We start from the raw sequence: 23,155 nt of genomic DNA on the forward strand, positions 1-23,155 counted from the left end.
ACCCCGAAGAAGCTTCTTAGGAGAAGGAAGAAGATATAAAGGAGAAGTTTCCTCACCTTTTTGGAAGTTCAGGTACGCTTTCAATTTCGAGGATGAAATTTCTTTTAAGGGGGGGAGAATGTGAAATCCAGCACTATATTAGCCCTACCCCTGACCCGGAAACCCGGTTGTTTATAGGTTCGAAGACCCGGAGTAAATGAAGAAGCCAACTATGGGCCATCTCAGTAGAAGACATGGTGTTTGACCTAGAACCCATGGAGATTGATGATGGAATTCCATACTGGGAAGTATGTGCAGATTTGGAAAGAAAGCTACACCTAACTAAAGATGAGATTAGTTGAAAGACTTGGAGTATTATCTAACTTGGTTTGAATGCATTTCTACACCCTAGGTATGTCACTTGATGTGTGTGTAAAGCTCTTTAGGTTTGGTGTTCATTTGATCCTCCAATTCCATGTTTGAACTTTGCTGACCCGATTGGTCAACCAAGCCAGTCGACCAAGCACTCGACCAACTGTGTGTTAAATCTGAGAAAATCAATTTTAGGGTTTTCACTCTCTATTTAAACACACTTCATGTTTCTTAGTGTCCTCTGCCTCCAAAACACTTTGAGGACATGGGAAGACTCAATTGAAACTCTCTTCGGTGATTTCGAAGAATTCTCTGCTAGATCTTCTCATCTCAGATCTGCCAATACAAGGTTAGTAATCTCTTCGGTGTCATGATTTATTCCTCTTTAATCTTGTTCTTGTTTGAGATTGAGAAGAAGATGCTGCATCCTTGCAACCATCTCTTTCATAATCTCACTCTTTTCTGTAGGGTTTATGATCAGCATAGAGATCTCAACCCTAATTCTTGTAAGATCCTTTGAAACCCTAGTTCTTCTTATGGATCTGATTTCTTAGCTGATTGAATCTAATTTTCATGACGTACTTGTATTTGATTCTGACTACCTTTTTCTTGGATGAGATCTAAATCATCCCTTGTCTTTTCTGTGATTTCCAAGGTATATTTTTCATCGAATTCTAGGGTTTTCGCCCAATTAGGAAAACCATGATTTTAAATTTGAAGGTAATGATTTTAATCATTATTAGTGCCCGATCTTTACCCTTTAGTGTTAGAATACTATCCTAAAGTTTTCCTCCAAGTTTCGTGAAGTTCCGAACCCTGTAGATTGAGTTTCGGATCAGAGTTCCCATATTTCCTTCGTATTGACTCTATTGGTCGACTGATTGGTCGATTGGGTCAGTAGACCAATCAATCAACCAATGAAGTCAGAAGCTCTATTTTTCACTCTATTTGATTCGTTTGCTCTCTGATCTTTTGGGCTTGGGCTTCTTTCCTAATGTTGTATCTATGGTTGTTAGGGGTTTAATTGCAAAGTTTGGAACCTCTCTCTTTGATCTTTGGATTATCTTCGAGGATAATTAAGGTAAGGACAGTTACTTCAAAATAACATAGATCGCGTATACCTTGGTTTCTAATTTAAGAAACTCTAAGTTTAACTACTGTTATTGTATTTTATACTTATGATGTACTACTGTAAGTACAGTAGCACTTCACTTATGTATTCTTTTTCATTATTCAAGTTTATATGAAATGCTTATTACTATATATTGTTTAATGATTAGATTATGCTTATATATTCGCTTTTGTATAAAGAAGTGTTGATTTTGTATGTCATGACTGATCTGAGAATGTGATTGATTAGGTATGGTTTGGGATTGAGAGGTGCCATTTTGACACTTTTGTCCTTGGACATCAACGGAAATAGTATGAGATATTTCCAGGGTTGCCCATTGACACCTTCCTAAACCATTGGTTGTCATACTTAGGGTTGTCTAACAGTGTTTGGCTAGGATTTCCCCGTTATATCAGACCCTAGTCGAAATGGTATTGAGACCAAACGACCCATGGTAACAATGGGGATTCATGGGCGCTTGATAACTCTATGAAATAGAGTTAAGATTGATTACTTTATAATTGAGATGGCTTGATTTAGGAGTATTTTGTCTTTATTTTAGTGATAGTATTCATTAGATATTGTCTTATTTAGTCTTAACATGTTGCATCTTGTTTAGTTCATTATTGTCACTCTTACATGAATTTCTCTTCAAATTTGTGGATGAATTTGACTGTTTCTCTTTCTCTTGAAAAATGTAGGTAAAGAGCCATAATAGGAGAAGTTGTCCTATAACTTTGTTGTGAAGTTTGCTTCAGCAATACGGAGCAAAATATTCTCAGATTCAATACAAGTGGAAATGACCAGAAGGGACTAACTTAAGAGGACATTATTCTTGTAGATATATGATTGTTCTCAGCCCTTGATCTCAGGAGGAATATTCTAATCCTATGGCCAGAATCTAACCTTATGATTGAAAGCATTTATGGAAGAAAGAGAAGAGAGGCAAGGGAGAGAGGGGAGATAGCAACACACGGCTAGGGAAAAGAGGAGAGAGAGAAGAGGACACGGCTGAAGCAAGGAAAACGAGAGCTGGACTCATGCGGAAGCATTGAATGCTGCTGGAGAAGAAGGCTGGAGCTCGTGTGGAAGCATTGAAGCTTTATTTTCTTTTCATTCTTATAAACTTATCTTCTCATCCTCTAGCTTTATGTTAACTATAACTACTGTTGTGGTTTTAATGTCTGTTATGGGCTAAACTTGTGTTGTGTTGGGATGATAGTAGTTCCTAACCTGAATTTTTAGATGCATTTATCATGTGTTCTTTAGTTTTATTACAATACAACTTGTTGTCAATGAATTTAGCATGATATATATTGATTAATTTCGGTTTTTGAAGAATCTTTCATGAACAATTGTTATGATTGAGTTAGTTGGAAAGTTAATGTAGTCTAGATGTTTGTTGAATTGTGTGAGTTAGCATAATCTTTAATTAGTTTGTGTTAATTAGTAGGTTGGATAGGAATACCCAATTACCTTACATTACCATTGATTGGATTGGGTTTAAATGGCATTCATATTTCAATTCTTCATAGGAATATGCAGATGTTGATTTAGGATGCTAGCTTATATGTATTGGAAAATACCATATTGCCATTCATTCCAAATTCTTGATATATTTTGGGGTTGTAGTATTACTTTAATATTTGCATTATAAAATTCAGGGGAGGGGAAACTTGATTCCCAACACTCTTTTCACTCACTAAGTTCCCTTTATTGCTTAATCTCCATTTTAGTTCCTTAGTTTTATTACCTGTCATTTGGTTATTTAGTTAGTCAATCACAAATCAACCTTGTTAATCTTGTTTAAATCAATTTTACTTTTACATTGAAAATTAAGGATAGAATTCTCCATGGGATCGCTACTCTACTTATCATTTATTACTTGATTGCGACACATGCACTTGCGTAACATCTTGGTACACAAGCAACAAGTTTTTGGCGCCGTTGCTGGGGAATTTTGTCTTTGATAATTAGTGTAGAAGTAAGTTTTCGTTTTATCTACTAAAATTTCTTTACTTTGATATTAGTTTTCTTTTATCTCCAGGTGCTTTTACCCTTGTATGAATCCACTGCATGATCAAGAGTTGATACCCTTTGATTTTGAAATCGAAAGGACATTTCAAGCTAGAAGAAGGGAGTAGCGAGGTTTAGCAGCAGGTCAAACAATGGCTGAAGCAGTGAGATATGGGTTGAATAATAATGAGAATAATATGGCAGCTAAGGGTGATGATAGAGATAGGGCCATTAGAGGATATGCTGTCCCAAGGTTGCATGAGCTGAATCCAAGTATAGTAAGGCCAGAAATTCAAGCATTACATTTCGAACTTAAGCCTGTGATGTTCCAAATGCTTCAAACTATAGGACAGTTCAGTGGGATGCCAACAGAAGGTCCTCATCTCCATCTTAGACTCTTCATGGAAGTTAGTGACTCTTTCAAGATACCTGGGGCAACTGAAGAAGCCTTGAGATTGAAGCTATTCCCTTACTCATTGCGAGATAGAGCAAGAGCATTGTTGAACTCATTACCTCCACAATTAGTAGCCACATGGAATGATTTAGTAGAGAAGTTCTTGATGAAGTACTTCCTTGCAACAAAGAATGCCAAGTTCAGATATGATATCACTAGTTTTCAACAACTGGATGGTGAATCTTTGTATGAGGCATGGGAAAGTTTAAGGAGCTCTTACGTAAATGTCCTCACCATGGTATTCCTCATTGGATTCAAATGGAGACTTTCTACTATGGTTTAAGTGGGCAAACTCGATCCATAGTGGATGCATCAGCAAATGGGGCTATATTGGCTAAGTCTTACAATGAAGCTTATGAGATCTTGGAGAGAATGGCCAACAACAACTACCAATGGCCAGCTGAGAGAGGTGCTGCAAATAATAGAATGGCAGGGATTTATGAGTTAGATGTAGTGACAGCTTTAACTGCACAAGTGTCATCCCTAACTAGTGTGTTAAAATCCGTAAACTTGCCTGCAGTTGTACAAACTCAACAAAATACAGCAATCTCATGTACATATTGTGGTGGGGAGCATGTCTTTGATAGTTGTCCATCTAACCTAGAATTTGCTTACTATGTTGGTAATTTCAGCAATGCTAATAACCCATATTCCAACACCTATAATCCTGGTTGGAGGCAACACCCTAACTACTCTTGGAATGCTCAAGGACAACATGTAGGCCCATCTTCCATCCCACCTCGACCTCATCAGCTTCCAAGTGCTCAACAGCAAGTGAAAATTCAGCCTATGGAACCCTCTTCATCAATAGAGCTTCTATTGAAGGAATATATGGCAAAGAATGATGCAATGATTCAGAGTCAAGCATCTTCATTGAGAAATTTGGAGAATCAAGTTGGACAGCTAGCTAATGCTTTAAGCAATCAACATCAAGGATCATTGCCAAGTGACACAGAAAATCCTAGGAGTGAAGGCAAGGAGCATTATAACGTTATTGCATTAAGGAGTGGAAAACCTCTAGAGCCACCTCATTCAAAGCCTAGCCAACAGAAGGGACCTATTTCTATCCAAGAAGAAGGGGAGAAGGAAGATCCTGCAAAGGAACAAACTGATTCTATAATAGAAGAGTGCTTTGTTGTGGATGTCATTGAAGAGCTGGTTTCAGAAGAGTTGGAGAAAGAGTGTATTAAAAACCCACTAGAGCTTTCATTGGCAATAGAAATTGAACAAGTGGATGATGAAGGAAGTAGATATATGGCTTGGTTAGAGGCAAGACCAACTAAGGCATTCAGAGGGAGTGCATTCGAGCCTCTTGGCTAAGCTAAATGTGAAACTAAACCCCCTAAACCATCAATTGAAGAGCCACCTATGTTAGAGTTCACACCTCTCTCAAAACACCTTCAGTATACCGATTTGGTTGAAGCCAAGACACTCCCTATTATTGTTTCAACAATGCTAACAGAGGAGCAGGAAGATATGCTACTTGAAGTACTGAAGAAGTGTATAAGAGCAATGGGATGGAGTATAGTAGAGATCAACGAGATCAGTCCTTCAGTATTAAAGCTTAAAATTTGGTTGCAGAAATGTTGCAACAGGTATGTGAAGCAGCAAACGAGTTTGAGTCCAATTATGGAAGGTGTGCAAGAAAACATCATTATATGGCCTTGGGAACTAGAGCATGCAGTGGATCAAGCATTTTTGAGGTGCACCATTGGACCTTGACAAATCTTCAATCATCCTTCAAGATGCTTAAAAAGAAGGGAGGCCACCCAGATTTCATTTTTTTAGTCTAGTTGTTAGCTATTAGTTCATTAGGTGTTTAATAAAGTCATGGGTAGTTCACAATTTGTGATTTAAAACTGACAGATGACTTGCTGACATGTATTTTTGATGTGCAGGGAGTGTGGGGAACAAAAAAGAGATTAAGTGGTTGTTTTGCCAAATTTGGCAATAGACCAAACTGCTGAAAAGAGCATGTTTCAGTACCTAGCAGATTTCACTATCTTTGCTGTGACAAAGTTTTGATCCTCAGCTACGGGTCTTATATTCTTTGTTGAAAATTACATTATGTGTTCGTTGCTGTAGCGATGTTGTAGCAACGCTACAACAAAGATTTTTCAGCTAGCTACGGGTCTTACATTCTCTGTTGAAAATTACATTCTGTGTTCGTTGCTGTAGAAATGTTGCAGCAACACCACAACAAGGATAAAACCACTCACTTAACCCGGTTTACCCTCAAACCCAACCAACCCATCGTTTCTACACTTCTAAACCTCTCCTAACCCATTGCTAACCCATACTGACTCAACCCAATTTAAACCAATACCAACCCAAACCCATTAAACCCCTCATTTTCAAAACCAAAACTCACCAACACTCAAAACACCCAAAGCAACCTAACGACACCTTCATCGTCTCCACTGCAACTCCTCAATCGAATCCTTCATCCTCTGCTTTCATCACAATATTTTCACCTCCATTTGCCTACATTTTCCCGTCACTGCACCTTCTTCTTCACCGATAATCCCTATCCCACTAAAACCCTAACTTTTTCCCCCATTCTACAATCAAATCACTTCTCAGAGGACTACTGGTGCTGTATTGGGCTTCGTGCACATTTTTGTTGTGTTTCGACACTCCATCTTCCCTACACCACATCAGCTAAGTGTTCTCCCCATCACTTTTCCTTTATTCCCTATTTTAGAAATTTCTGATTTGCTGTGTTTGTGTTGTATGTTCTTTTTTTTTTTTTTTTTTTTTTTTTGTGGTTTGTGTGTTTGTTCATGTCCTGTCTTAGTGTTTATTTTCGTTAGGCTATGTGCAATTTTTTTTATTTGTTTTAGGCACTGTTTTTTAGCTACCATCACTTGCACACAATAACACAGAATTTCTGGGTCATCGTTACTCTCTGTTCTTGTCATTTGTTTGTATTTCAGTGTTGTGGTTTCTCCTCTAATCCCTATATGCCATATGTCTGTTTGATTAAAATCCATTGAGGCACAAGCATTTCCATTCATCCCATCCATCATAGCTGGGCATCACTGGGAACAATTTTGCACCCATTCAGGTGCCTACATCCCATCCCTTGTATATGAATTTTATGCCAATCTCACTGCCCCATCTCAGGACCAGGTGTATGTTCGGGGGGGTTAAGATCCGTATAGATGGTCCCGATGCAGCTGATACAGATGAAGATGATGAAGATGAGGATGCTGATGATGTTGTAGCCTAGTTTGTTCAGGGAAGTTATATTCTCTTCTCTTCATTTACTATGTTTTTCTTTGTTTCACTACTTTTTTTTTCTTTCTTTCGCTGTGAGGACACTGCTCATCTTCAGTTTGGGGGTAAGCTTTGCCATGTTCCAATAATTGCATGTGTCATCTTTATGTTATAGATGTTCTTAGTTGCTTATTTTCTTTAACTTTCTTTTGTGGTTTACTTTTAATGCTGCATATGCTGTCCAATTTTAGATTTGTTAGTTGCTGTCTAGTTTTAGAGTAGACGTTTTGGGTAAATGTTTTGTGTAGTCCATCTGGCTTGTCATGTAATTTGGATGGATGTTAATGAATGAGAATGTCAGTGCCTCTTAATCTGATTTTGTTGGAAATCTTAGCACAAGTCTGCTATAATGATCTGATGTCTGCATTTACTCATTTCTGTGATGCCATATTATTGATGCACCAAGTGGTGTTTCAAGCTCTAGAGAACCTGGGAAAAGTTGGACCAATGTGAGAGTTTTAGGATTTTAGAATTGGTTGAATGAGAACCTTGAGACTTACATATTAGGGGTCCCCATTTGGATGTTTCCAAGAACTCTGTGCATTGTGTGAATATTGACTGAGGTTTGACCCCTTCCCTTCCCCCACAAGAATAATGCTCCGCTGATTTGGGTTGCCTAGTAACCAGGAATATGCATGTAACCCATTTTTGTGATGCCATATTATTGATGCACCAAGTGGTGTTTCAAGCTCTGGAGAACCTGGGAAAAGTTGGACCAATGTGAGAGTTTTAGGATTTTAGAATTGGTTGAATGAGAACCTTGAGACTTAAATATTAGGGGTCCCCATTTGGGTGTTTCCAAGAACTCTGTGCATTGTGAATATTGACTGAGGTTTGACCCCTTCCCTTCCCCCACAAGAATAATGCTCAGCTGATTTGGGTTGCCTAGTAACCAGGAATATGCATGTAACCCATGTGTATTTTTTACGTCAATAGTGGCCTGAACTATGAGCATGATTTATATAAAAAAAAAAAAAGAGAAAGAAAGAAAGAATAATGCTCCGTTGATTTGGGCTGCCTAGTAGCCAAGAATATGCATGTAACCCATGTGTATTTTTTTACATCAACAGTGGCCTGAAATATGAGCATGATAAAAAAAATAAAAAAAGAAGAAAAGAAGAAGAAAAGAAGAAGAAGAGAATAATGTTCCGCTATTTTGGGCAACCTAGTAACCGAGAATATGCATGTAACCCATGTATATTTTGACGTCAACAGTGGCCCGGAATATGAGCATGCAAGGCACTCTTGTTTGTGATCTTGTTGAGTAACCGGGTATCTTCATCACAAATGAGTGATATTCGCGTAAAAAGGCAGGATGACAACAACAACAACAACAACAACAACAACAACAAGAAAAAAAAAAAGAAGGTTCATAAAGAATAAGTTTGGGGTTCAAAGGCTCAAAAGAGTATGAAACAAGTTCTTTGGGATGTAAAAGGATATGGATCCCTAATTAGTGGAGAGGTAATCATTTGGTCAACATATTAGATCAATGAACTAAACTTGATAACCATGATTTAGCTGGACTAGGTTGATCTGGGGCAAGATTCTTAACTTTCACACACACACACTTAAGAGCATCCTGATGAGTGAAGTATGACATCTAAGTGTTATTTGCCAGACGTGTTGGATCTGAAAAATTAGAAAAAGATTGAGAGGCAACTTCTATCTAACACCCATCCTATTGCATGATTAAGCCATGTTATTTGCTTTTCTTTTCTTTTGATTTCTTAATGCTTTCATTAGTAATTAGTTGGTATTTTCACTTGTCTTTATTGCTCGAGGTCAAGCAATGTCTTAAGTTTGGGGGTGTGATAACTCTATGAAATAGAGTTAAGATTGATAACTTTATACTTGAGATGGTTTGATTTAGGAGTATTTTGTCTTTGTTTTAGTGATAGTATTCATTAGATGTTGTCTTATTTAGTCTTAACATGTTGCATCTTGTTTAGTTCATTATTGTCACTCTTACATGAATTTCTCTTCAGATTTGTGGATGAATTTGATTGTTTCTCTTTCTCTTGAAAAATGTAGGTAAAGAGCCATAATAGGAGAAGTTGTCCTCTAACTTTGTTGTGAAGTTTGCTGCAGCAATACGGAGCAGAATATTCTTAGATTCAATACAAGTGGAAATGACATGAAGGGGCTAACTTAAGAGCATATTATTCTTGTAGATATATGATTGTTCTCCGCCCTTGATCTCAGGAGGAATGTTCTAATCCTATGGCCAGAATCTAACCTAATGATTGAAAGCATTTATGGAAGAAAGAGAAGAGAGGCAAGGGAGAGAGGGGAGATCGCAACACACGGCTAGGGAAAAGAGGAGAGAGAGAAGAGGACACGGCTGAAGCAAGGAAAACGAGAGCTGGACTCATGCGGAAGCATTGAATGCTGCTAGAGAAGTTGATTGGCTGGAGAAGAAGGCTGGAGCTCGTGTGGAAGCATTGAAGCTTTAGTTTCTTTACATTCTTATAAACATATCTTCTCATCCTCTAGCTTTATGTTAACTATAACTACTGCTGTGGTTTTAATGTCTATTATGGGCTAAACATTTGTTGTGTTGGGATGATAGTAGTACCTAACCTGAATTTTGAGATACATTTATCATGTGTTTTTTAGTTTTATTACAATACAATTTGTTGTCAATGAATTCAGCATGATATATATTGATTAATTTCGGTTCTTGAAGAATCTTTCATGAACAATTGTTATGATTGAGTTAGCTGGAAAGTTAATGCAGTCTACATGTTTGTTGAATTGTGTGAGTTAGCATAATCTTTAATTAGTTTGTGTTAATTAGTAGGTTGGATAGGAATACCCAATTACCTTACATTACCATTGATTGGATTGGGTTTAAATGGCATTCATATTTCAATTCTTCATAGGAATATGCAGATGTTGATTTAGGATGCTAGCTTATATGTATTGGAAAATACCATATTGCCATTCATTCCAAATTCTTGATATATTTTGGGGTTGTAGTATTACTTTAATATTTGCATTATAAAATTCAGGGGAGGGGAAACTTGATTCCCAACACTCTTTTCACTCACTAAGTTCCCTTTATTGCTTAATCTCCATTTTAGTTCCTTAGTTTTATTACCTGTCATTTGGTTATTTAGTTAGTCAATCACAAATCAACCTTGTTAATCTCGTTTAAATCAATTTTACTTTTACATTGAAAATTAAGGATAGAATTCTCCATGGGATCGATACTCTACTTATCATTTTTACTTGATTGCGACACATGCACTTGCGTAACATCTTGGTACACAAGCAACAGCGCTCAAGACTGGTAACCAACCTGTGAGAGGACATGAATCACATTGTGGGGGCCATTTATTGGGAGGGTTGCATATGGATAGACTTGGGCTCATGGGCGCTCAAGACCGGTAACCAACCCGTGAGGGGACATGAGAGCTTCCCATTTACCATATGTGGATAACCAATAGGGTTGATGGGTCCGTAGTCCGGGACTATGAGGACTCCAGTGTGAAGGATACCGAAAAGGATCCCGAAAGGGGAGGAATGGACGTATCTGGAACTGACTTGATATGACTAAGTAGATGACTTGCATTTGGCTAGGTTTAACCCTGACATGTGCCAATACTTAGACCAATGGTGATGTGAGAAAGCGGTGACCTAACCCCCAACCATGGAATGTCCCGAGGGATGACGAACCCATTACCAACCAGAGCCGAGTATTGAGACTTACCCAGAGAAGTAAGGTGCTATGACTTAAAGCATGTCTACCAATAGAGACCAGCATACATACATTATCTGTTTCATATTGCATTGCATCTTGTTATGTTCTGATGTATGTTATTTATGTTGTTATAAGTTAACTTGCCTTCCTGAGTTCATTCAAACTCACTCCTTTTTGTGCAATCTTTTTGTTAGATTATTCTACAGGTATTGACTACTATGAAGGACAATACGATGAAGCGCAAGCCAATGAAGCGTACTACACTCAAGGTACTGGCAACAATAAAGATCGCCCTGATGATCCCCCGAGCGATCAAGTTGCGTACTACGATTAGAAATAACATAGAATTGGAACATCTGTGTTGGATTGATGAAGTCCACTATTTTTGAAGATGTTATCTATAGAATAGACAACTCGTAGTTCAGTTTGACTTTCTTTTCCTTACTTTCCTTTAGAAACAGTTGTAATTCTTTTTAGACTTACATGCTACATTCCGCTGTAACTATGGAGTGAGATTCCGCCTCACTCTACTTCTTTTTGATGTGCTTACATCTGGTATCATTTTCCGCACTCTGATTATACTGATATTCATTTCATGATTTAGATCTTTTGTTTATAATATTAAAACGTTGATTATTTTCTGTTCATGATTATGTTATTGCATATGTGGGAGGATGATTTCCTCGATCTTGATCTTCGGGACTGTGGATCACACACCCTGGTATGCTAGTTAGGGTACCGGCTGGGGGGATGTGACAATATAATTATGGAAACAACTGTCCTTACGTTAAATAGATTTGAAGATATTCCAGAGGAACAAGAGATCAAGTCCAAAGTTAGCAAATAAACCCTAGACAAGCATAGATACAACATCAGGAGAAAGCCCTAGAAGATCGGAGGTCAAATGGATCAAAACATACGAAGTACACAATGCTATCCATGCCTAGCTGACTAGCTGGTTGACTGATCTAGTCGACCAGGTGACAGTACCCGAAGCCAAAACTGAATTTTTTATTCTAAACTCATCTTTCAGGATTCGAAAATCTCCAAAATTCTAAAAGAATCTTAAGAATAGTAAACTAAGACTATCTAGCAAAGATTAATCATCATACAAGGATCAAAACCATGTCTTCCTATTTTGAAAACATGACTTTCTAATTTTGATCAAAGCTTGGTTTTCAAACCATGGATGCAAAGGAGAATGAAGGATCATATCAAGAGGATCATTAGCAATGGATTAGAGATGAATACTATAATAAACTTAGATCTTATATGCTAGAGAAATCAAATTTGAAGAATGATCATGTCTTCATGAAGAAATCATATAATCATGGCTAAGAATCAAGTATGAGAATCATAGCATTAATGGAATGAATGGAGATTCATTCTCATCTTAAGAAATTGTAGAAGAGTTGTTTGCAAGGTTGCAATACCTTCTTCATAATCACAGTAGTAAAAACTAGATCAAAACATGAGTAAATCAAAGAGAAACATAGAGATTACTAAACTTGAAGATGAATTAGAGAAGAACTTGAGATCTTGCAAGAGTTCTTCACAAACACCAAGGAGAGACTTTGAGAGAGGCTTCCCACGTTCTATGATGGTTTTAGAAACAAAGGAGGCTAAGATACAATAAGTCTACTTAAATAGAACATCAAAAGACCTAAAAACAAGATATTCTCAGATTTCATATGCAGCTGGCAGACTGGCTAGTCAACTGGCCAGTCGACCAGGCTAGGACAACAAGCCTAGACAGGGAAATGACAGCCTAGATCAACTCAAATTCAAGTGGGCTTCTTCCTACTTCACAATTGACTTATCTAGGACAAAGAAATACCTTAAAATGATGTCCAAGAGTGCATTAGGTCCAACAACTAATCTCTCCTTCTTCAAGGTGCAGTTTCTTATCAAACACAACCAAAGCTTCCAAGTATGGAGCATCATCATCAATCTCCATGGGTTCAGGGTCAAACACCATGTCTTCTACTGAGAGGGCCCATAGTTATCTTTCTTCCTTCACTTTGGGTCTTCGGACCTACAAACAATAGGGTTTTCCGGGTCAAGGTTAGGGCTGGATTTCATAGTGACCATTTCATAGCTTAGATCCAGTAGTTCAGCTAGGGTTTTGGGTTTTTTCTCCACAATGAAGGCCACTAACCTCTTGCTAGCTACTGCTCTTTCGAAAGCATTGAATGCCACCTTGTCGACAAGATCCTTGATCAAGATAGATATATCATTAAAGTGTGCTATAAAAGCTTGGATGGACTCAAAGCGGCCTTGTCTTAATGCCAATAGATTGACCTCAATCTTGTCCTTCTTGATTCCACTTTTGAACCGGGTGACAAAGGCATAACCTAGTTTGGGGAAGTTATGAATAGAATATCTAGGCAAGTGAGAAAACTAGGTTGTGGTTTGACCTATTAGGGAGGTAGGAAAACATCTACACTTGATTGCATCACCCCCACCACACATAGTCATGATAGAGTTGAAGAGACTGATATGTGCCATGGGATTTGCAGTGCCATTATATAGAAAGAAGGATGGGGTTTTGAACCCTAAGGATAATGGGCCCACCATGATCTTAGGGATGAATGGGTTTTGAGTCAATAACTTATGCGTCTCATTCAAGATCTTCTAATCAAGTTATCATTCATGGCTTTGATCTACCGGAAGAGGTTCTTGTCCCTTCTGCTAGGATACTTTTGGGACTCCCCGTCTACATCAATTGAAGCACTTGACTTTGCGTTGTGCTCTGTTAGGACTTTCTTGTCATTTTGAGGTCAGGGTCTTATAGAACAAGATAAGACCTTTTCTTAAGTTGGTGAAGAACCCAGGTGAAGCTTGAGGCTATTGGATACCAAAATTCAGCAGTTTTGACCTTTGGCATTGCTTGGTCGATCCAATTGACCAAGGCTACTGACCAAAGCATCCCTCGGGGCAGAATTTTGGGAAATTTTAGGTTTTTGGAGCCCCATATATTCAAACCTTGATCTAATTCATACCACTTTGCCTCTTAGCCTCTAGAGAACATGAGAAGAACCCTAGAGCTCTATCTTCAAAGCCAAGGAAGATCCCCAAGCATTCATAGAAGTTTCTCCGTCGAATCATTTTCTACAAGGTTAGTATTCATTTCTATTCTCTATTGATCTATCCTCTCTACTATTTTTACTCTTTTGTTTGATTATGAGGAGGGTCTTACACTACTCTAATGGCCTAATCTCATATCCTTATAATCTTAGAGTGAATTCCCATTTCACTATATTCTCTCCATAGACAATACGGTATGATTTCAATGTTTTGATCTAGCATGAGACCATGATCTATTCTCCAGTTATTTGATTCTAATCTATGTTAGATCTATTCCTAGGTTATTTTCTATGCATGATCTACTAGTTTCTTATTTTTATAATGAATCCCCATTCATTTTAGTCTTTCCGTACGAATACGTGGATCAAGCCTATTAGTTGACTTATTAGATTTCTATTCCAATGACCTTATTTGATGTTTGAATCATCATAGATAGTCCTTGTGAAATCCCCCGGATTTCTAACCAGTTAACCTATGGTTTCAAGACCGCGAACCTGAGCCTCAAGTCGGCAACAACTGTGGACCATCGAGTCGAACCCGAAGTTTCTAAAGAGGACCTAATGGTCATGGATGATCCTTGTGATGACTCAATAAGTCTCCTAGAGTTTAAGAGAAGAGAGAAGATCAACCACGGTGGTGTTAAAAGGCAATTTTGGCACGCCCGTAGACCGGTGATGGAAAGTCCAATTGACAAGATTAAGGTATCAAATTGAAGATCATCAAAAGATCTTTCTATTAAACCAAAAATCATCAAAATTGGAGTTCGTTTGGGGGTCCAACCAAGGACCGGTCAATTTGACTGGTTGACTGCACCAACCACCCATCCCTTTTTCTACCCCGGGCCAGAATCGGGATTTCTGGTTTTAAAACCCTATTTTATGTTTTAACTCACCTCTAAAAGCATTTTTTATGCTAGAATGAGGTTGAGGCTGTGGGAATAGGAGAAACCAAGGAGAAGAGCAGATTCCATCCATTCGAAGGTGCTTTGTGAATCGGATCTTTGCAGGAATGTTAGGAAAGGTTATAATTCTTAAACCCTTCTCTTAGACACAATTTTGTGGGAAATTCTATTCTCTTTTTTGATGAGATTGTGGTAGTGTTAGCATGTTGGGTTCTTTGAACATTCTTGAATTCTCTTGGTGAGGTTGCTCTTTTTTATAAGATTTAATGGTGTGATCCCTTGTGAAGGATTTCGCATTTTGACTCTCCGAGTTGCCCACAGGTGATTTAGGATAGCCAATTTGGGGCTTTTTGATCTAGATCAAATTAGATCAAATTGAAGGTACCCTTAGGATCCTTTTACTGTCGATTAGACTTTCCCAAAGTTTCATTTCTATTTGACTTCGAATCGGTGGCAAAATATAGACCATTCACTAGTGAGGTTGAGAACTACCTTTTGTTAACCTAGTTTTTAGTTTGGGTTTTCGTGGGAAGATTTTTGAAATTTTTCTAAACCCAAACTAACTTCTAATTTATATTTATTAATCTTCTTGCATGATTAGGTTTAATTATCTTTTTGTCACCTTCTTGTGGGAGTTTTGAGCTTTGGAGAAAAGAATCCAATTGAAAGGTGAGGAATAACTAACCACGTTATACTTAATTATTTGTTGTTATTTTAATTTCTCTTGTTAATATAAATTGTTGTAATTTGTATTTATCATAATATGCTTGTGTGTGACTTTGCACGAATGGAAGGTAAGGTTTAATATTTGAATATTTCTCTTTGCTGTTGAGTCCTAAATTATTGATATGAAATGGTATGATAAAGTAGGAGATGAAACAGGTGGAATGATATTATTCTCCTTACCTTGTATTTTTCTACTAGGATTGTGGGTTCGCCCATTACCCTAGTAACCTTATATGGTGCCATTAAACACAAATGCATGATTGATAGGAGTCTCGAAGTGTTGGGTTAGGAATCCCTATGAGTACTACTACCCTACCGGTAGGGGTATTGTGAAATCCAGCCCTAACCCTAATCCGGAAACCCTGTTGTTTGTAGGACCTAAGACCCGAAGTGAAAGCAGAAGACAACTATGAGCCATCTCAGTAGAAGACATGGTGTTTGATCCAGAACCCATGGATATTGATGATGGTGCTCTCTACTTAGAAACCCTGTTTGAGTTGGAGAAGAAGCTGCACATTGATGAAGTAGAGCCTGGTTATTGGACCTAAACCCTATTTGGACATGGTTTGAAGACGTCCCTCAATGCTAGGTATGTTGTTTGAGGTGTTGTATGAAGCCCATGCAAAAATAATGAGTCTAGACCATCAATTCCCTAAAATGGAGTTGTTGTCTTGGTTGATCAACTGATTGGTCGACTGGCCAGTCGACCAACCAATCGACCAACAAGGTTATATTGGTCAATAATTGAAATCCTAGTAATTCTTGGACTTTTTATGCTGTTTAAAGGGGGGAACTCCATGTTTTTCACTCACAATCAGTTCTAAGCCTCTGAAGAATGTGGGAAGAAGCCTAGAACCTCTCCTCCAAAGCCAAGGAAGATCCTCAAGCATCCGTTCGAGTTTCTTCATTGGTTCCTCTTCTAAAAGTTTAGTAATCAATTCATTTCTTCTTGGATTCATTCTTTCTTCTATACTTCTGATCTCCTGATTATGAGAAGGGTATTACACCTTGGGGGAATGAGCTGACTCCATTGGGTCACCATTGTTTGGGAGGTACCCATCTCCATCACTCTCCTATCCAGGGCCAGCACCCGAGCAAAGTCATAAACTGGGTAGAGGATCTGAATTATCAAGATGGTTGATCACCAAAGAATGCCACTTTTCCACATTGATCCAATAGGCTACAATTCCCTTTAAGAGAAACTTTATTAGAGTGAGCCTCCAAATGTAGGAGAGATACTAATTCTTCCATGCAACCAACCGACGCTCAAAATTATTGGGAAGAGGAGACACGTCAAAAACCTTTAACCCCTTGGAATAGATTGGCATGCCAAGATAGGTCACATGCAAGGATCCATGAGTGAGCCCCATTCTATCATCAAAGAAATCCATTAAATCCACTAGCGTGGTGGCAAAATAGATATTGGATTTTTCTTTATTAATGAAGAGCCCAAACTGAGAGGAAAATCTGAAAAGAAATGGTCTATGGCACAAGCATCTTCTAGAGGCTTCCCTAAACACAAAGAGATCGTCGGAGCAAATGGGTCTAATGTCCAGATCTGCACAATAAACTTGGTAGTCATAATCAACATTCCTCACAGTCATATTGATACAGGAAAATTTGTATCAAACTGGGTCTATCTTCAGTTCGGTCTTAACCCCGGTCACGTACGGTTCAACCATGGTCGGTTTTAGACATCTGGTCGAATTGTTATTACGCAAGAAGGAAGGAACCCAGCGGTTCCGAAGATGAACGTGACCCTGAAGAATTCGGGATACGTGATTGAGTTATAAATGGTTGTTACTACTATGAGGAGTGGGCAATCGTGTTAGACGCGGTAACTACAACTAAAATGGGGTGAAGGATCGTGACTTGAAAGGAAACCACCTTCATCTCCGAAAAAGGGGTTTTACCCTAAGATCAAATGGTCATCAAGAGGGAGCACGAACGGATCCAACGATTAGGAATCGAAGGTAAAACCTATATAAACGAGTAATCTACGCATAGTGGAGGTATCTGAATCATTTCCCTTATTATCATATTCCATTTCTGCTCTACAACTTTCCAGAGCTTTGTGATTAGTTCCATAATTGACTTACCCTTCGGAGGTGGCATCCCGACCCTGCGGTCAGGCCACGTCTAACATTGTTTTGTAGGTGATTCCTCAAATATTTCAAGGCTGAGCAGATTTTGGATGCATCACATATTAAGAGAATCTGTGAAATTTTGAGACTGTGTTGAACAACATTGGCAACCACTTTATGCTTTGTAGTTTAAAGTGTGATTCTCTTAATCTCCTCCAATAACCATCTAGTGAGTGGAGGTGTACATCAAGGGTATGTTGGAGACTTGGAGAAGACTAGGCCAATTTGGGATGGAACCAATTGGTTAAGAACATGAGATTTTTCATTTAATTTATTTTTCTTTGAGGGTGGTTTTTGGGGTGCAGGGGTGGGTATTACTTGCAGCAAGCGATGGAGAATGGATCCTACACAACATTTTCGACTAGGATCAGTCACCCAGTCTCACCAAGTAGCTGATCCCTACTTCAGGGGAGACCATTGTTGTATGAAAACATTAAGGATTAATTGGATAAATCACCAAGCATTGGAAAACCTTATGAGAGGAAGAGTTATGTCCTTCACTTTTTTTCTCATTCATCATCCCTTCACATGAACAAAGAAGAACTAACAGAGAATGTAGAAACAACCTACTTTAATATTAACAACATGATACATCTATAACTATAATTCAAGACATGTGGGTGTTACTTCAAAATGTTTGTTATAAGAGATCACCAAAGCAATCCAAAGAAAACCCTTTCCATTGAGGATTCTGTTTTAGACTTGTTTTAAACGAATACCACCCTTTAAAATGCGAAGAATCCAACTTAATTTTTGAATTTACATTAGTCTTTAACCAACCTTATATTCAATGAGGCAATCTCGACAATTTCGTTAGGAAACTAGTGCTCCACTGTGTAGCAATAAACATTTGATTTCTTGTATAAATTGACGTCGAACTAAATGGTTCACATGTATATATATATATATATATATATATATATATATATATATATATATATATATATATATATATATATATATATATATATATTTCCCTTCCATTTTTTATATGTTTAACCACATTTTTGGCCTTCGCAAGTTTGACATGCTTAGAACATTTTTGTAACAAACACTCTTTTTCCCATCTCAATTCAACTAACTAGAGTTTTGGGTCAGCTACAAAGTACAGTACATGTCTACTTAAAAAATGATCTAGTCTAAGGCTTGCCCATCAAATGATCTATTTCTTGTTTTTGATATTTTTCTATACTAGTGGAATGAAAAATGCTTCTACCAAAAAAAAAAAAAATGAAAAATGGGATATTTTATTTAGGTAGCACTAATTTGTTTTTACATACCAACGAAATAATTGGTCTCCTTTTGCCAAAAACTTAAATTTTGAAACATCAATAACCTTGTTTTTCCATTTTTCAATACTTTTCTTTTATTGAAATTATTGGGATTTATTAATTATTATGGAAAAATGGGAAACTCACTTTTAGGGCGGTTACAAAATATACGGTTATATATTTTTGGTAACCACCGTATCACTTGGGGTGATCACATTATTCGTATGTGAGATTTCCTGAAAGGTGGCTCCCTCCCTCTCTCCAAGAAAACACAGAAAGGAGAATTGTTCGAGGCACTTTTTCTCCTTTATTTTTTGCCTCTAGTTTCTTCCATCCACACAACATTTGGGTTGTAGAATTCATTCACTTTCCTCGTGATTATGGAATCAAACCAGCGATGAGTTCTTGGAGGAACAAGAACGTGGATCCAAATTAACTTCTGCTACAGTAATTCTATTTTGGGAAAGCGAATCCAGATAATGATTATTCTCCCTTCTATTATCGAATAGAGATATATGGAATTTTACCTACATTGGCATCAAAGCCTAGGTTCCCACGGTTCTTTGTTCCTATCAATTGTTTGTACTTTCTTGAATTGATTCAATGGGAGGATCAAGAGTTTATAGAAACCCGTGGAGAATCTAAGGTTTGATGGAAACCCATGGAGAATTGATAGGGTTTTAAGAAACCCTAATTTTTTGTTCAGATCCAAGTGGGAGGATCCTTGTGTTTTCCCTTATGTAAAAATTGCATGAATTGATTATCCATGATGAATCTTTTTGTTTAATGTTTATTGGATTTTTTCCATGCATATTTTTGGTGAATTTTTTGGAGAAAAATCGTTTTTTTTTTTCCCGTTCGTGGGAACTGAAATTCATTCAAAGGGAAAATAAGTTTGTCTGGGCAGATGGACTCCCAAACGGCGAGCCATCTCAGAATCCGTCTGAGAGTCTGTCAACTTCAGAATGTGTTTCTAATTTACTGGAAACTAAAAGCCCGACACTTTGAGTGATGTTTAGGCATTAAGGGCCTAGTGGGAGCTAGTGAGGTAGAAGAGTTCTGTGTGAACCACCTCATAGCATAAACATGATTGGGTGTTTTATTTTATTAAAACTGTTTTGATTATGGGTATTTTAATCATGTTTCTAGCACAAAATGAAACTAGTATATAAGTCTATGTGGGTTTGCATGAGAATTTGATTGAATGTTTGTTAGCATCTCTTTTGGTTTAAATGCCTTTCCCATAGGTTGACTATGTCAGTGTGAATTTGTTGCTTGTGTTGTGTTTTATGCTAGAATAGCTGAACTCATCCTTGTATATAATGTCTCTAGAATAAATGGCTACTACCAAGAGCATAGTTGCTGACCTCACGAAAGGAGATAAACTAAATGAGATGAATTATGATCTCTGGCACCGAAAGGTGCAGTATCTCTTGGAAGAGCAGGACATGCTAGAAACCATAAACCAGACCATGTCCCAACCTGAGAAAAGTACCTCTACACAGCATCGCAGGGACCTTGAGCTTTACAATGGCTAGAAGAGGAAAGACCGGGTAGCTAGGATTACTATCTTGAGCTCCATGAGGGATGACCTGATGCTTCACTTTGAGAAGCATAGGACTGCAAAGTTTTTGTGGGAGGCAGTGAAGTTCCAATATGGAGGGACTTCCACCACAAGAGGCCGCCAGCTCGGACTCACTTTTGATGGTTACAAATACGCCAAGGTAACACCATGAGGTAGCATATAACCATCATGTCCAACATGATTAGTGAGTTGAATGCATGTGGGCTCCAAAAGACTGATGAGGAGCAAGTCTCTACAGTCATCAGGTCATTGCCTAAGACTTGGGAGCATATGAAGATCTTCTTGACTCATGTTGATGATGTCAAGACTTTTGATCAAGCTGCCAAGCACCTTGAGCTGGAGGAGGATCGAATGTTGGTTGATGCTCCTCACACTAATGTACTTGCCACTAAGGCTAGCACCAGTAGGGGTGTAGGCTTTAAACGCAAGAAGGAAAAAGCTCAACCTCATCGGTCCGGGCAAAATAACAGAGGTGGGAACAGAAACAAGAGTGGCCCCAAGCGTTCAAGGGGGACTAGTGCTAGCAGAAGAAATCACCTTTGATTTGCTTCAACTGCCGAAAGCCTGGTCATTTTGCCCGAGATTGCACTGAGTAGGAGGTATGTACTGTGTATTATACCTCATCTTGTTATGTAACAAGTTCTACTATGCTTGTTGAACTAAATCCTTTGTGTATTGTAGATTCAGGTGTGACAGAACACATAACAAGGGAACACTCCATTTTTGTGGAATACCACCATGTTCCAAGAGGAAGTAGGAGAATAATGATGGGGAACAACTCAAGTGTGGAGGTTCATGGCATTGGCAAGTACAAATTAGTTTTGCGAGGTGGCTGGACGTTGTTACTCCATGACGTGCTGTATGCTTTAGATATTAGGAGAAATCTTGTTTCTGTTATTTTTCTTATGATACATGGTTCTAGAGTTGTATTTGAGAACAGTTCTTTGGTTTTGTATCTAGGTGATACAGTTTATGGTTATGATTTTCTTCATAATGGTTTTATTGTATTGGATACAATGGATAATTTATCTAATTCTAGTATTGCTTTTGTTTTCCAAAATACTATGTGTATTGATTCTAATATGTGGCATGCTAAACTATGACATATTGGCTTAGATAGGATGAATAGATTGGCAAGAGAAGGTCTCTTAGGCCAAGGTTCACTATTTGATTTGCCAACCTGTGAGTCATGTCTAGGAGCAAAAACAACTAGAAAACCATTTAAAAAGGCTTTGAGAGCCTCTTTTCCTCTAGAACTGATTCATTCAGATGTATGTGGACCCATGAATGTGCATACTAGAAAATGACAAACTTATTTCATCACATTCATAGATGACTAGACACGATATGGTCATATTTATCTAATTTCTCATAAAATCAGAAGCTCTAGAATGTTTTAAAATAATTCATGAGCTTAGTTGAGAATCAGTTAGATAAAAGGATTAAAACTCTTAGAACAGATAGAGGTAAAGAGTATCTTTCTGATATGTTCAAAGGGTTGTGTGATGTAAAGGGGATATCTAGGCAACTTACTGTTCCAGGGACTCCACAGCAAAATGGGGTTGCTGAGAGGAGGAATAAAACCTTGCTCGACATGGTGAGATCCATGATGGAGCAAGCAAACCCACCCATCTCTTATTGGGGAGATGCTTTACTAACTACGGCCTATATCCTCAACAAAGTTCCAACCAAATCGGTTCCTTCCGCACCATATGAGTTGTGGACCAGAAGGAAGCTAGATTTGGGTTACTTGGGTGCATGGGGATGTGCAACATATATTCACTCTACATCTCACCAATATGGGAAGCTTGGACTCAAAGGAAGAAAGTGTATCTTTGTAAGATATTCTAAACTTTCGAACAGCCATGTCTTCATTGGGCTTAGATGAGAGTAAGAGAAGAATGGAACTTGAGTCTAGGGATGCAACATTCTTAGAGAATGATTTTCCATCTCTTTAAGGAGTTAACAAAGAATCATCGGAATTCTTTAAGATACAAAATAGTTGTCACACCCACCCGCCTGTCTCGGTTACCCGCCCAACAACCCGTGGGAGCGATCCGTCACAAGATCCACGGACTGGTTACCGCTATTGGACTTTATTCTATAACCCTATGGTCATCGACATATTGTTGGGGCGGAATGCTCTCATGAGTCCTCACGACACCCGATCCGTTCCTTGGACGTCCATGAGCCCAACCCTAACATATGCAACCCTACCATTTATATGACCAACAGTGGACCATCGTCACATCACTGTCATCATGGGTCATCCGGCTTCAATTCCCCTACCGAAAGGGTAGTAGCATGTGGGGTACCTAGCCATGCAACTCTAGACTTTACCTAGGTATGTCATCCAGTAGTTATGATAGAGCTAAAGACATCAGCGAGCATGTGTCCCATACCACAGCCCTCTGATATCCCAAGCTAGGATATCCCAATGGAACACCCCTTCCATCAGAACCACAAGCCATCAACCATTATCATATCATATTCATAATCAATAAAGTATAAGTAAAGACATTAC

The 23,155-nt window shown here is 38.2% G+C and overlaps 1 non-coding gene across 1 annotated transcript; it reads right to left on the reverse strand.

Moving 5' to 3' along the window:
• Window positions 1-4,068: 4,068 nt before the first annotated feature.
• Window positions 4,069-4,174, reverse strand: LOC149024318 (small nucleolar RNA R71). Its single transcript, XR_016171871.1, has one exon. It is a non-coding gene; the product is annotated as a small nucleolar RNA R71 (small nucleolar RNA).
• Window positions 4,175-23,155: the final 18,981 nt, after the last annotated feature.

The sequence above is a fragment of the Hakea prostrata genome, chromosome 2 (genome assembly GCF_041222555.1).
Source record: "Hakea prostrata isolate BN-2017 chromosome 2, UWA_Hpros_2, whole genome shotgun sequence".
NCBI lineage: Eukaryota > Viridiplantae > Streptophyta > Magnoliopsida > Proteales > Proteaceae > Hakea > Hakea prostrata.